Below are 16,290 nucleotides of genomic sequence, written 5' to 3'. Positions count from 1 at the left end.
TGCAGCCCTTTTGGGTTTTAGTGACACTTTTTATATGTCACTATAACCTTTTTGTAGCATTTTTTTGTGCCATCATATAATTGCTAAAATAAAATCAATTTTTATATTTTTTTAAAAGCAATTATTTTTACCAGAAAATAACAATATTTAAAAATTAGGTCCAACTTTTTTATATATTTAAGTGGAATATAGAATATTAAAAAACAATTCATATAATAAATATAAAACACAAAAACATTACATAAACTAAAATTTAACTTGTGTTACAACAATATTATCAATAGTTAAAACAAAATATCTTCCAAAATGCTTAATAAGTTTACACATCGTGTTAGTAATTAATCAAAACATAAAACAACAATATTCTCAATATTTTGAATAATCATCTTCGCCCCCTTGTGTGTTTGTAGAGTTACTTGAAACAACTTGTAGGAAAGACTACAAAATAAAAAATTTATAATAGAAGTTATTATTAACATACCTACAAAATCAACACAATGTTATAAAGAAACAAATCAATTTATGTAAAACAATTTCACTGTTAAAAAAAGAAGCATCACAACTATAGGTAAAAATGGAAATAACAACAAAATTAAATTCACTGCTAATAAAAGTAGGGACCTTGAAGGAGAGAATTCAACTTCAATATGATGTCGTTTTCTTGATTTTGTGAATATTTGTCTTCTTTGTCTTGAGGGTGTCCACACTTGTATTTTTCTTTTCTTGGTAAATCTGAATGAAATATAACGTTAAAAACATGAATAATACATATTTGGTTTATTAATAAAAATAGAAAATTCATATGCAAGTTGTTGCAGATTCGCATCACATGTGTCTTTATCAACACTCTTTTTCTTGTGCTCTGTAGGGGTAATGGGTGTGAGTTATATGAAAAGTTGAGTGAGAGTAATATAAATAATCTAAACTACAAACTGAAAATTACAAATCAACAGATGCATGTTCTAACCATCTTGAAAATGTCAAAATATTTGAAAAGATAAAAACAAATATAAATGTGCTAATAAGTCATCACTCATGTATGAGATAAATATTCAAACAATCATAGGATATGCCAAATGCTTGAAATAAACTTGCCCTTTTCATATTAACCTTTATTTCTTAAGAATTCAATATAATTCTAATAAGATTTAAATTGTGAAAAGAGAATGGACACTTACGAGTCTAACGGTTTTCCAAATAAATTTAAAGTTCCTGTCTGGATTATAGATGTAAGTTTAGGTATATTTATTATTACTTACCTGCCATTGTTGAAGAAAACCTCTCCGAAATCATCCATATCCAAATATTAACTAATGTGTCTCCTACATAATTGATTCAAGCATCATTTTTCAGAAATGAGTATTCATAAGTAAAGGCATCATAATGCATAATAAAAATTGCATTTATATAATTTATATTTGACTTTTAAACCCTTAAATTTACAACCCTGCACCCATGATATATCATATTTATAACAAGAAGATAAGACTTGAGAATATAAGCAAAATATATTTATGCTTAGAAAGTAAATATACATACAAGATGTTTGTAATTTGGAATCCTTGTAATCCTTCTTTCTAGAGAGACCACCTGTCATTTTTCTTGTTTAAGAAACTCGATAAACCAGTCACGAGTCATATTAAGAAGTAAGAAGTAATTCAATGGTAACTAGAGTATCCCATAAAGCCCTAAAATGTTCAACACTCAATGGATTGTAAAGGTAAACAGGAAGCTATTACTGCATAAACTCGCAGGTTTGTTTTATTGAAGAAATATAACTCAAAAACTTCTATCGATGATTACAGGATCCTATCTCATTATATACTATACAAAACACAATAGAATATAACTAGGATTTTGTTATAGGAACATCTACACTTTCCTAATATACGTTTCTTTATGACTCAAGGACTCTAGAACTTGGACAGCACTCCAAGTAATTGTGATCTGGACCAAACACGCATAACTTGCCACATTGGACTCATATATTCACCAACAATCACCCCCTGAATTTCTGAGTCGAGGGTAATTCTTGCACGCCAAGCAACGCTCTCATCTTTGCGAACCTTATTCGAGCTAAGGCCTTCGTAAGTGGATTTGCTCGTTGCTTATCTCCCGAAACATGCTCAACAATCACTTGCTCGTTTTCCACACGCTCTCGAATAAAGTGGAATCGAGTGTGAATGCGTTTGCTTCTTCCATGAAAGACAAGATTCTTTGACAGTGCAATTGCAGATTTATTGTCTATGCGAATCAACACCTTCTGTTTCTTCATTCCTGTCAGCTCAGCTAACAACTCCCTTAACCAAACCGCCTGAATCAGAATATGTAAACACAGTTATATTAATCAAAATAGCTCTTTGATTATTGTGAGAATATCACTCAAAACTCACAGTGTTTACAATGTTTTCCAATGATCATAGCTCGACCTAAAACAATGTATATATATAATCCTAACTACCGACTTGTAATTAGATTACAATTAGGAAACTAGAAACCGACTTGTTTATGATTTCCTAAAAACTAGGTTGGTCTCCAAGTCCTACTCTACTTAGGATTCCAACAATCACCCCTGAATCTCTAAGTCCTTCTAGAGAATTCTTCAACCCCGTTTCGTTTTTAAAAAACAGATTCGTCGCTGTCGTCACGTTCCGAAAAATCACCTTCTTGTAATTTTTGGAGTCGTTCCGGACATTCAGACGCAAAGTGACCCGGTTTGTCACACCGAAAACAAATCACCTTAGATCGGTCTTTTTCCCTATTTTTCCGATTCTTGCCACAACAACAATTACAATTTTTGCAATCAGAATTAGAATTGGGCTCCCCTCCTTGGGCTTGTGATGAGTTATTGTGTTTATTTCCGTGTGGGTTTTTATTGGATTTGGGCCCATTTGAACCTTTTGATCCAACTGACCCAGATCCTGATCCGTCTTGCTGATTATACCCACCCGATCCTCCTGCCCCTTTCCATTTGCCCTTCGTCGATCCATGACTCTTTCGACTCGAACTTCCACCATGGTCGACGAATAGAGCCCTCGTCTGATCCTCACCACCGATCTCGTCCTCCCTAATCCGCTCCTCATATGCCTTTAGTCTTCCCACAACATCCTCGAACCCGATTGTCTTCAAGTCCAGTACTTGTTCCAAGGAAGAGACAATATGGATGAAGTTTCTTGGCACCGATTTCAGAAATTTCTTGACTAACTTGGATTCCTCAATCGATTCTCCCAAAGCCGCTGATTTTGATGCGATTCCGGACAGCTTTCCGGCAAAGCTGTCGATTGTCTCTGATTCCAGCATCTTCAATCGATCGAATTCCGACATTAAGGTTTGTAATCTTGCTTCTTTGACTCTATCAGCGCCCATATTACGTGTTCTAATCGCTTCCCACAACTTCTTGGCTGAATCCTGATCTCCAATCTGCATTATGAGGTTTTCTGGTAGGGCTTGGTACAGCAAACCCATGGCGAGGTAGTCCTTTTCTTCATTGACATCGGTTCCTGGATCAATCATAGTCCAGGCTTTGTGGATGCGCAAGACAACCTTCATACGCATTGCCCACACTGTGTAGTTAGTGGATGTGAGCATTGGACAGGAAACTGAGGTTGTCCCAACCTCCTTCACTCTCACCGGAGCTTCTCCATCTCCCCCTGTATCTACATGTTGACCTGACTCGTCAACAGGTAAAAATCGATCTCACAGCTTCTTGTTTCAAGACTTTGATACCAATTAAAGGTAAACAGGAAGCTATTACTGCATAAACTCGCAGGTTTGTTTTATTGAAGAAATATAACTCAAAAACTTCTATCGATGATTACAGGATCCTATCTCATTATATACTATACAAAACACAATAGAATATAACTAGGATTTTGTTATAGGAACATCTACACTTTCCTAATATACGTTTCCTTATGACTCAAGGACTCTAGAACTTGGACAGCACTCCAAGTAATTGTGATCTGGACCAAACACGCATAACTTGCCACATTGGACTCATATATTCACCAACAGATTGTAGCATAAAGAGTTAAATAACACCAATAATTAGAGAACAAGGACAAGAAATTGTACCTGGAAGAGTTTATAGGGTTGTTTAATTATTCTAAAATGTGGAGACAACAGTGAGAAACATCAATTAAAATATGAACATGTAATATCCCTAATTACTTAGTAAACATAACCCTAAACATTATCACAATTTAGACTGACGAATTCAACATACATGATAAAACGCATATGAAATTCACACCTAGGCAAAATATTCAAAATCTAAAAAGTAAGGAACGTACTTGATTGACCTCCAAATCTATCATGTATCTGATCTGTATGCAAGAAGACAAAACGTTGGTATTAAAGCGAGAGGTTTTTGTTTGATAGGAGAAGGCGATGTTCAATGGTCATGGGAAAGAGAATAGAAGGTGATGCTCCGATGATCATTAGGAGGAGGAGAGAAAGCAGTGTGGCTGGAGAAGTGACGGTGAGCCGGCGAGGATGAAAAAGCAAGTGCCCTGTTCCATTTGCATTCATTTGATTTCATCAAAACAAAGAGCGGGGCCCTTTTAATTTTGGAATTAGGAGCGTAAAATTGAAATTTTTAATTTTAGAATTGAGAGCGAAAATTTCAATATCAAGGATATAATGGCACAAAAAGAGATGTGTCACTAAAAAGTGTAATATAGTGGCACAAAAAACTTGTGCCACTAAATGTAATTTTATTTGTAGTGCTTCTCCCCCAAGAGAAGGGATTGACTCTTAAATCCCAATCCCATACTCTCCATATGATACATTTTCTCAAAGGAATTTACTAACTTGACCGTCGGAGCTTCGTTCCGGGATCACCTCCCGGATGACGTCTGACGATCTTGTTTTCTTTGTTGTGATTCTCAGGCTTATCTTTTTCACCCCTCAAGGAGACAGAGTTAAGTCGAAGACATATCACAACAGTTGGCACCATCCGGGCGTGCACTCAGTACTACACAACCCATCTAAAGACGTTAAGTGTCGGAGATGACGAATAAAGGACCCATACGACCGGACGATGGTGACACCAGCCCATTCAGACCAATGTAGTCCCTCGACGGGAGCAGTTCGTCGACACTGGAAGGGAAACCGCTCTCACAAACACCAACAATGTCGGCAGCCGGGTCCGCGATGGAGTTCATTTGCAATTATTGGTGACCGCCACCCGTCGCAACGGAACACCCGACCACAACACCCACCACAACTCTTCAAAGAGCGCCGACCAACCAATCACAACCAATATCAAATCGACCTCCGCCACCACTGCGACATGTGGGGACCAACACCTGGTCCCCCGCTACCATTCTACCCACTACACAATTTCCGTCCACAGGTCATCAGTCTTCCCTAATGGCCAGCATGTTACACATCCCACTATTCGCATAACAACCAACGTTCAGCCTATACTCATACCACTACCATGGTGCGTATCCCCAAACAATGTAGTCACAAAGTCACAATAGTAAAGGAACACCAGTACAAGAGATGAGCTCACACACTATGGGGCCAACGAAGTCAAATTCACAACCGAACAAGTTGATGCACACATACTCCACACAGACACCATACATAACACAAGTAACCATGTACAACCACGAGTACCAATACGGGTATGGCCAAGGGTACAACAGCCCATACCACGTACAACATGTGATGGCTGGCGGAGCATTCACCTACTCACACATGGACAGCCCAGCCATGGACATCAGCTCGACATTCTTCCCAGAGCTCTTACAGTACGAAATATCGCATTCCGCCATGATCCCAAACATTCCAAAGTATAACGACACGACAGATCCTGATGAGCACATAGACACCTACGAATGAACAATGACATCACTACGGATGGACAAGAGGTTTACCGCACCTACTTCCCGGTCACGCTATCAGGAAATGCTAGCAAATGATTCAAGGCACTGCGTCCGGGAGGTATCTCCAGCTATGAACAATTGAGGCATCTTTTCCTCAATAAATTTATGCAATTAAGGAAAATCAAAGGAGATGCAACTCCATTATGGCATGCAAACAAAAAAAGGAGAGTCCATCCGAGTGTACTACGACCTGTTTACCCTCACAACTTTGAGCGTCCCCGGTCATGAGGAGTTTCTAGTCATAGGCGCTTTCGCCTAGGGGTTACTCCCAGGCCCCTTTTCGAGGAAAATTCAAGGAATAGTGCCATAATCTAGGGACGAACTAAGTATAAGGTCGAAAAATACCTCAGGAAAATCGAGGGAGAAGAGCTGTAATGTAACATCCCAAAATTCTAGGCCAAAAATTTCATTTTTGATATAACGATTCATACAACAATTTATAGAAAACATCATCAACTTATTTCATTTCACAAAAACCATAGATCATATGTCTCAAAAGCATGTCATAAGATAGTAACAATGTCACGGTACATATCCTAATAATCCCGTATGCGGAAAATTGTCTGTGTGATGCGCTGCTACCGTGCCGGCTCCTTTCCCTAAAAAGAAGAAGGACCTGAAACAAAAACTGAAAACCGTAAGCACAAAGCTTAGTGAGTTCCCCCATCATACCACATACCATACAACATACATATTGTCTAACATATCCGGGTACTGGACTACCCCTTCGGTCTCTTTCAACCGGTAACTGCCTAGCATATCAGGGTGTTGGCCTACCCCTTCGGTCATGTTGACCGGTACCTAGCCTAGCATATCAGGGTGCTGGCCTACCCATTCGGTCCTTTCGACCGGTACCTTGCCTAGCATATCAGGGTGCTGGCCTAAACCTTCGGTCCTTTCGACCAGTACCGGGGACTATTTCACCCCTACTTCTACCATATATCATACTAGCTCATAAACACATAAATCATATACTGCCTAGCTTATCAGGGTGCTGGCATAACCCTTCGACCCTATCGACCGGTACTGGGGTCTATCGTACCCCTCCTACCACTATCGCATACTAGCACATAAAACATAACAGATAGTGACATACCAGATAATTATCACAAAGACAATAATCTCTACTATAACTCTTACTAGTGGGCCGACATTGATGCCTTCGACCCACTTCTACTGGAAGGTAACTCACCTCAATGTCGTGAAGTAGCTGAACTGTCCTCGGCTTTGGGATCAACTCCTCTCAAACTCCTACACATAACAATCTCCTTTAATTACTCTTTAATACTCATAACCCCTTTAAGGGTCAACTATGGTCAACGGTCAAAGTCAAAGTCAACATCCTGGTCAAAGTCAACATCCTGATTGACTCAACTCGCCGAGTTGGTCCATTAACTCGTCGAGTTCCATAATCCATAAAACCCCGAAATCTCGATCCTACTCGTAGAGTTCTTTCATGAACTCGTCGAGTTTCATGATCCATACAACTCTGTAATCTCGATCCTACTCATCGAGTTCTTTCATGAACTCGTCGAGTTCCCCTTCAAACAGTATCGGGACATTTCGATCAAAACTCGACGAGTTTCTCCTTAAATTCGTCGAGTTCTCCTTCATACAGAGTCGGGGCATTTTACTCACAACTCGCCGAGTTCCTCCTTGAGCTCGTCGAGTTCTTCCATTTTCAAGCCCAAAACATGTCCAACTCGTTGAGTCATCTCCTAGACTCGGCGAGTTTGGCCAGTAACATAAAAAGGTTGGGGAACCACGACCCATCTCACCGAGTTGTATGAACAACTCGTGGAGTCCCCCATAGTATAAATCCATACAGTCATTTCTAGTTGGGTTCAATGCCTCCAAACTATAGATCTGGTTCCCTAGGGTCGTTATGTAACGCCCGTAGATCCGGGCTAGTCAATTTAGAGACGATAAGCATAAAAAATGACTTTTTGATGGAAGATTATTTAGAAGGAGTAATCTTAACTAAGTTGTAGTATATGTTACAAGGATTTCGTACAAATAAAGAACGCCGGCATCCGAGTTATAACGAAGAAGTTATGACCTGTCGAAGTTTCGCGACAGAACCGACACGGCACTGTATGACGCAAAATACGAATTTAAGATAGAGAGATATCTAGCCTTAGTGATCTAAACAGAAGTCGTAAAATTCGTTAAACCGAGAGCGTGCATAAAAAGAACGCCTAAATCTGACTTCGTATGAGGAAGTTATGATTTTTCTAAGTTTCGACTTAGCGGTATACAACCCAAATCTCGAAATTGAGATCGAGTGATATTTTTCCGAAACAATATAAACGAGAATCGAAGATCTCGTCGTTAGTGGTCCAACGGTAAAAAGACAGACGGAAATGGACGTCGGATGAAGAAGTTATGATTTTATAACGGAGTTTTCCTGTCCTGGCCTACTAAAAATAATATAATAAAAATAAATTCAAAATTAGCCGACGGAGTCTAAATGAAATTTGTAGAACATAGTCTCACCTACGCGTGGATATAAAGAACGTCGAAAACGGAGCTCGTATGCTAAAGTTATGAACTTTTGAAGTTCGAGGCACGCATACCAAAGCTTATCCGAAGAGTACGCCCAGCGTACTGCTTGTAGAGGCATTACGCCCAGCGTAATCAGGATTTACGCCCAGCGTAAATCGGGGTTTCAGCCCCTATAAATAGAAGTCGCGGGCTGCCGAGTTTTAGTGCTCAAATTCTTCTCTCTCTCCCATATTTCCTCGTTTTGCGTGCAAGAAATACCCCCGAAGCCCCGGTATTATTCCCGAGACCCGAAGCAAGTCCCGAAGCCCCGAAGATCCCGAGAAGTAAAGTTTCCGAGACGAAACTTTGCCCGCGTAAAGCCCGGTTTTGGAGAAACGTCCCGGTTTTATCGGAAACGATTGTTTTAAGAGACGAGGTGCTGTCCGATCATCGTCTTATCAAGTGAGTGTATATTCGTTTTCTTCTAACACATAGATATGAAGTATTCTTTATAAAATACGTGCTATGTGTTTATATATTCTTTGTTTATTTGAACTAGTTGTTGAATGGATGTTTTGTACATGTTTTAAGCTGTATATAAATGTATATATTTTATCTATTAATATGTTGGGTATAACATGGGTAGACAGTTGGTGTGTGATGAAATAAAATTATGAGAGGCCTCGATGTTATTGTTGATCCAGTCATCTAGCGGAGTATAGATGACGACCACGGACTTTTCTAGACAGTCCAGTGGAACGCTAGCAGGCTCGCAACGTGTAGGTGTTTGTGAACGATGTGTTCACCGGTGTACTCCATCCCCCCATGGTTGCATTTTGGACATTTATTGCTGAGGAACCCCCTTGGCAGTAGTGTCCATCCCGATGTTGATCCTTAGTCTAGGTCCCTTATGATAGGTGTTTTAGGGATGTAATGTGAGGATAACGGGAACGGGTAATCAGGTTATTGTTGGTTGATGAACTAAATATAATTATTTATTGTGGGTTGAAAACCCTATATGCTCACCAGGCTTCCAAGCCTGACCCACTCAGTTTTCTTTGTATTACAGGTAGTGGCACGAGAGCATAAGTTGGATGACATTGTCAAGGTATTTTTGGATTATAGACCCGTAGTTATATGTAACTGTTGTAAGGTCTATTTTGTATTGTTTATGTTTTTGGTCTGTATCGGAACATTACATCCCGAGGTTTTGTTATATAATGAAAATACATTTCTTTATGAAATGCTTTAATAAATTCTTATCATATTTTGTTTTGGGGACAAATTCCGCAATTCTTTTAATCAAAGGATTACTCTGATTTTATTTAAAAGAATAAATGAAACCGGTCTTTTCTGGCCGTGATTTTGGGGATGTCACAGTTGGTATCAGAGCATTAGTTTAAGCGAACTAGGAATTTGTAAGATTTCTAGACTTAAACTTAGAATGCTAAGTGAAGATTGTGAGATGAGTGTCTGTTATATTTAAGACACGAGCACTAGTTTATTTTTGGAAAGTTGCCTAAAATGCTTTTATGTGCTAAATGTTATATGTTTGCCATATATGATATTATTTGTTTGGATCTATGGTTTGTTGCCAACCGGATCTGGAAACCTTATGTGTTTAGGATTCTAAGCATATGACGATGGTATTAGAACTAGCATGTAAAGGTTTCAGAGTGATAAGGATGATTTGAATATCTATCGTGAATGAGGATCTAAAATCACCTTATTCGGTGTATAGATCAAAAATGGCAAGAACAAGAAGCGGGGTTGGAAACGCGAACGAAAACAGGAATCAACCACCTGTAATCGAGCAAGCACCTGTTGTAGCAGCAGCACCTGAGCCAATGACAATGGCTGGTGTACAATTGATGATTCAGACGATGTTGGATCGTCAGATGGAAGAAACTAGACGTCTGCTTCAACAGATTCGTGAAGAACCTTCGATGCCGATTGTGCAGCCCGAATTAAGTAAAGGGCAGTCGGAAAGAGGAAACTTCAGTGGGATTGTTGGTCAAGCCAACCCACCGATTGTTAGACAAAACAATCATGATGGAGGAAACGACGGACGTGGATGAAAGTATAAAGATTTCATGGCATCCAAACCACCATGTCTATCCGGAAGCCGGACGCCGGTGCAAGTTATGGACTGGATCTCCGAAATGGAGACGATGTTTGAAAGTTGCGAATGCAGCAACAGGCAGAAGACCGCTCTTGCGATCCCTTTGTTAAAATCTGGCGTGTTGAGTTGGTGGAAGCTGTTAGCTGACTCTATGCCCAAGGGAGAAGCGAGCAAAATGTCTTGGGAAGACTTTGTGGAACAACTGAAACTGCAATACTGCTCCGAGCAGGACCTTCTGGAAATCAATAATGAGTTTCAGAATTTGAAGAAGGGAAAAATGAGCGTTACTGAATATGCTGCAAGTTTCACAGAAAAGATGAAGCTTATCACATACCTAGTTCCAACAGAGCTCTCAAAGGTCAACAAGTTTGCCCTCGGACTACCAGCGGACTATGGTTCAATGGTTAAGCAAGCAACCACATTGAAAGCCGCCATCTGGGCTGCTAAGAATGTTGAGACTCAAATCAGGGAGAAGGGTCTGGAGAGATCAGAGGTTGGTGAGAAGAGGAAGTTTGATGGGTCTTCAGGGTCCAACAAGAAAAATGAATTCTCGAAATCTGGGTCGAGAGGAGGAGGTGGAGGAGGCGAAGCGAGATGGTTCGACAAATGCAAGAAGAAGCATCTTGGGAAATGTGGCGGGGAAGCCACATGCTTCAAATGTGGAAAGCCAGGGCACTATGCCAACGAATGCACCCTTACCAAGAAAGTCTGCTACGGGTGTGGTGAGGAGGGGCACATCTCGAGAGACTGTCCTAAAAAGAAGGAGGCAGCAAGACCCAATATTCCACCAAAGCCAAGGGCATTCCACATGATCCTCGACGAAGCAGACAATAACGCGAGGAATCAGGAATAAGGATTTCATATCCAAAGATCAAATTATGAAGTAACATATGGTGTAGCCTATTAGAGGCATAGTATAGGGTGAACTTGAACTTTTGTGTAATAGTTTCAAGAATTAATATAAACCCTGGTTTTGTTATCTGATGTATTGAGTGACACCTATCAGAAGATGTCGAAGGTGGTATCTTGCCTTTAGTTTATGTCTGATAAAATAACAGTACGTCTAAAGTACACCTTCGATTGGCAGGATGATGGAACGATTGGTGTAATTCTTGAAGTTGTCCCATAATCTGGAATTTCCATCACCAATCGAGTTAAAGTAGAATTGATGATTGAAGATACACATGGAAGAAGTCCTAGTAGAGTCTAGGAAAATTTCTATGATTATTTGGACACATTCGTATGTGTTAAATTGTTTTGTGATTTTAGGACTTGGGGACTGCGAGACAATACTTGGGACGAGTATGAGTAGGTGTGAATAGTAGTAGAGATCTATACTATTGGAAGCACAGGACTCACGCTTGGATCAGGGAAAGTCACAAGGTTACCAAGAAGCTAGTAATTGATTCCGTTTTATTCAAGTATGTCATTACCATTGTTTCGGTAATGACTAGTAAGATGGTTGTTATTCCGACCCTAGTGGTCATATCGAATTGAGTCCGACTACAATGAGTTTGTTACGTGGTTCGGAGAACCAAGCTCGATGTAACATCTGACTTAAGTCAGAAGGGTGAAATCAATGCGACCAATTGTATCGCGCTCGTTGTTAAAGAAGTTAGTAGCTAGAAATGCTACATGTTAAATGTTAGAACAAAGTTCTAGTAGGATCGAGAGATTCTAAGTAGAAAAACAATTAAAGACGTAATGATGAACACAGGAATGGTTTAACTGATGTCGAATGATTAAACTTTAACACCTCAGAAGAGCTCGATTAAGAATTTCGACTGTAGAGGTGTTTAGGGTTACAAAGCAATAATAACTATAATCACATTAGTTTCTAAGGCATACATGCATGCACTATTTATAGCTAAACCCTATAATAATCACGGATGGACAGGCCCAATCCGGATATACAATACTAAGCCCATGACACAACATAACATACCCAACAATCTCCCCCTTTACGTCAATGGAGCCGAAAGCTCAGTTCGGTTGAGCTATAGAAGACTTCTTGATAGTCTTGAACACCTTCGGTATGATGGCCAAACGAGTATGACGAAACGTGATATACCACCGAAGCATGTCCGTGAAGTTCTTCTTGTCTGCCTCAGAGTTCTGCTTGCACCGATGGATGATACTAATTATGTGCTCTAAGCAGTCTGTTGAGAACAGATGTTCGTCAACAAGAGCGAAAAGAAATCTATTGGCATCGCCTCTTGTGAACATCACCGTGAGATGTGTTAAATAAATTTGGCCTATCTTCATTTTATTCACATCTCCAGGTTTTGCTGTTGGCTTTACAGTGGGTTTCTTATTCATCACTTTAGCTATCTCCTGATCCATTGCAGCTACTTCATGGATATAGGAGGCCAACATCCTCTTCAAATGATCCAGGATCGGCTCATATTCTTTCGGATTGGTGAGCAGTATGTTAAACAACAAGATCCAATCATGAGGATTCAAATTTGGAAGATCTGCCAGGGATATAACCGAAAATGAGTTTGCTGAACCTCGAGTTATTTTGAAATTAACATTGATAAACTTCCCAGCAGATGAAGGTTTCAGCACCTTGACAGTAATAATCTTCTGTGCACTCCATGTCAGGTACTGAGGTTGACCGAACTTCAGATAAAAATCGATAAGTTCGCGATCAACTTTAGGATGAGGGAAGGGAACTTGAACAGTCAAATCAAAGCAATGAAATGTAAATGCCTTTCGTGTTATAGGCATATCGAACTGTGAGTCCCTTGAATTTTCACAATCAAAAGAAGCGACAGGTTCCAGCCAGTACACGCTTGGAAACTCTACTGCCTCTTTGATGAAAGTTTCTCTTGTCCAGAGAGGAAACAAGGCCTTTTTACAGTTTATAGCATCTTGCTCTTCCTTGTTCTTTCGCTCCCTTTCTTCAGCTTCCTTCGCAACCCGAAGGGTTTCATCCAATTCTTTATCCCTTTTCTTTCGCTTCAGGGCCTTAACAATTGTTTCGTCTTCATCACTATCATCATCCAATCCCTTTTTCTTATCTTGATTACCAGAACCTGAAGCTTCATTACCCTTCGGTTCGGTTTTGACTGTGACCTTCGGTTGAGTAGCATGAGCACCTTCTCCCCCTTGTTTTGGAGGTACGAATCTCTCCGAAACACCCTTCATTTCATGTAAGAGAGCAAGGGCAGGAAGAAGCTTGGAAGTCAAATGATTCCTGATGGTCAGAGTAAGTATTGGATCATGAGCACTAAGAAGATTGGTAAGCATATTCTGGACATCCCCACACAACTCTGAAAAACAGCTCGCTCTGTCTTCAACAACGAAATCTCCTTTTCAGCTTGAGCTAATTGCACTTTCTGAACTTCAATAGTAGAGGCTTGTCGTGCAAGATCTTCCTTTAAGGCACTCTCCTTTGCTAAATCAGCTTGGAGTGTTTGAAGATGAGAAGTCACTGAGCTAATTAGAGAAGTGTTCTCTGCTTAAATGGAAGAACGAACAGACTCAAATTTAGCTTGCTCCTCTTTTAGTGACTTTGATAAAGAATCAATGGAAGCGTTCACTTTGGCTGCATTTGTATTAGCATGTCCTTTGAGTGATTCAAGAAAAATCTGATAGCTGTGAACAAGTTCTGCAACTTCAGTAGTGGCCTTCTTGCAAGAAGAAGTGGAATCCTCAACAGCCTTCGTCGATTTGTCAATGGCCCCAGTATATTGCTCAAAAGCGGTGTCCATAAAAGCCTTGAGTACAACATCGTTGTATGACTTGTTAGAGGCAAGCAATTTATCAAGCTTTTCATCAATACTCTGCAACTGTTGTCGTGAGACAGGAGCCTCTTCATTGTCGTATGTTGGAAGCCGATAGGGACTGTAATAAGTCGAGTCAAACTCAACATTATCACCACCAAGAGTATCACCAGAATCGGTTGAAGGTGAGGGTGAAAGAGGTTTGGAAGTAGCAGGAGGTTCGGTTTCAGTATTCGCCCCCGTATTAGATACGTTGACGTTTACTGGAGGTTCGGTTATTGTGGTGGTAGGAGTGGTTGTGGTAGTGGCTTGTGAAAAGATAGGAGGGGGTAAAGGAGTTGTAGAAATTGGTATGGTACTAACTGGGGGTGGTGGGGGTACAAAAGTTGTTGTTTGAGATGTGGGAAGTGGTGGAATTGGAGCAACCGAAATTGGAACAGTGGTTTTTGGTGGAGATGGAGGAGGTGTTGGAACCGTATCATTAAGAGGTTCGGTTGGAGTTGGTGAACGAGGAGGTGTGTTACCTCTCGGTGATTCATGATGCTGAATTTCCTCTTCCTCATCCTCCTCTTCATTATCTGAGCGTGAAGGAGAAGGACTCTTGGACTTCTTTGCCATCTTTTTAACCTTCTTTGGAGCCGAAGAATCACCCTTTTCAGCCTTTCGCTTTTTAGACTTGGAAGGTTTAGACGAAGGACCTTCGGTTGTCACTTTCTTGGTAGTGGCCCTTTTGCCTCGGTTGGCTGGCTTCTCCACAGCATCCAAAGCAGCTTGTTGTTCAGGAGTCAGTACTCTCGGTCCTTTGGGAGGAAGCTTTCGGTATTCAGCCATCACCTTACTTTCGGTTGATACACACCTATACATCGTCTCAGGTATGGAACCATTGTGGAAGAACTTTGTGGCATCAGAGAAGATGATCTTCTTCGTATGAAAGGTAGCCACAGACGAGACCAGGGCATCCTTCATTACTGGAATCTGCAAAGAATCAATAGCCCTTCGTGTGATGATGGTCCAGAAGCGACCACAAGAAATTTCAGAGTGTCTCGTTGAAGTGTTGAGACTTTGCACCACTTGTGACCAAATAATCGACCCATAGTCGAGATTAATCCCATTGTAGAGACCATAGAGAATTGTCAGAAAACCCTTACTGGTACCATCTGACACAACAACCCTCTCTGCCAAACTTTTGTTGAGAAGAGTAAGCAATCCATTCCATTGTGGCGGCAAACACGATTTCTTAACCTTCGTCACTGTGGTAAGAACATCAGTGTAGCCCATCTCGTAGAGCATCATAAATAGTTGAGTTGTCGTTATGAAATCCGGAGAGATAACAGAGGCATCGACAACAAGCTGTAACAGGGAACATAATCGTCCTTTCGAAATTGATGCCTTGCGCGAGAAGATTTGAAAGTAGATCCTCTCCTTGTTCTTGTCATAGGTTGCAGTAGAATAGACTTCAGATAGAAGAGACATTGGGACAGATTCCACTTGTGTGAGTGCGATAACCAGTGGAGAGTATTTAAGGCATTCAACAACTTGGAGCATGTACGAATCATACAGAAACGGGTTCAGTTGAATGATCATGTTCTGATTGGGTTTGATCACGAGCAATGAGGACGAAGCAGTTTGATCTTGAACAGATGAGGAATCCGCCATTATTGAGATAAGGAAGAAGATGAACAGTTGCAGATCGCCTGGTGTATAGAGAGAATTTGAAGAAGGTAAGAAGGTATAATATGAGTGAGAAACCCTTTATATACCGTTGCCAGGAGAGAGAAAGAATCTTCGTGATGATGATACGATCACTGAAACGTCGCCTGAAAAAGCGCGATGTGACAGCTTGGTTTCCCCAGATAGACGTCATCAAGCGTGGGTTTAGGAACCGTTCAAATTCACGCGCCCAAAATCTTATCCACATATCGTCTTTTCAAATTCACCTTCGCTCCAGATGTGATAATAACCACTTTCGCGTCTAAAAGAAACTTCAAACAGGCTATAGGAAACAACAACCAGAATGTTGGAAAATCACAAAGTATTTTCGTGCAAGAGTGTGCCAAAAATT

Source organism: Lactuca virosa, chromosome 4 (assembly GCF_052849685.1).
Source record: "Lactuca virosa cultivar CGN04683 chromosome 4, Lactuca_virosa_CGN04683_v6, whole genome shotgun sequence".
NCBI lineage: Eukaryota > Viridiplantae > Streptophyta > Magnoliopsida > Asterales > Asteraceae > Lactuca > Lactuca virosa.
Note: the sequence above shows the minus strand (reverse complement) of the source record.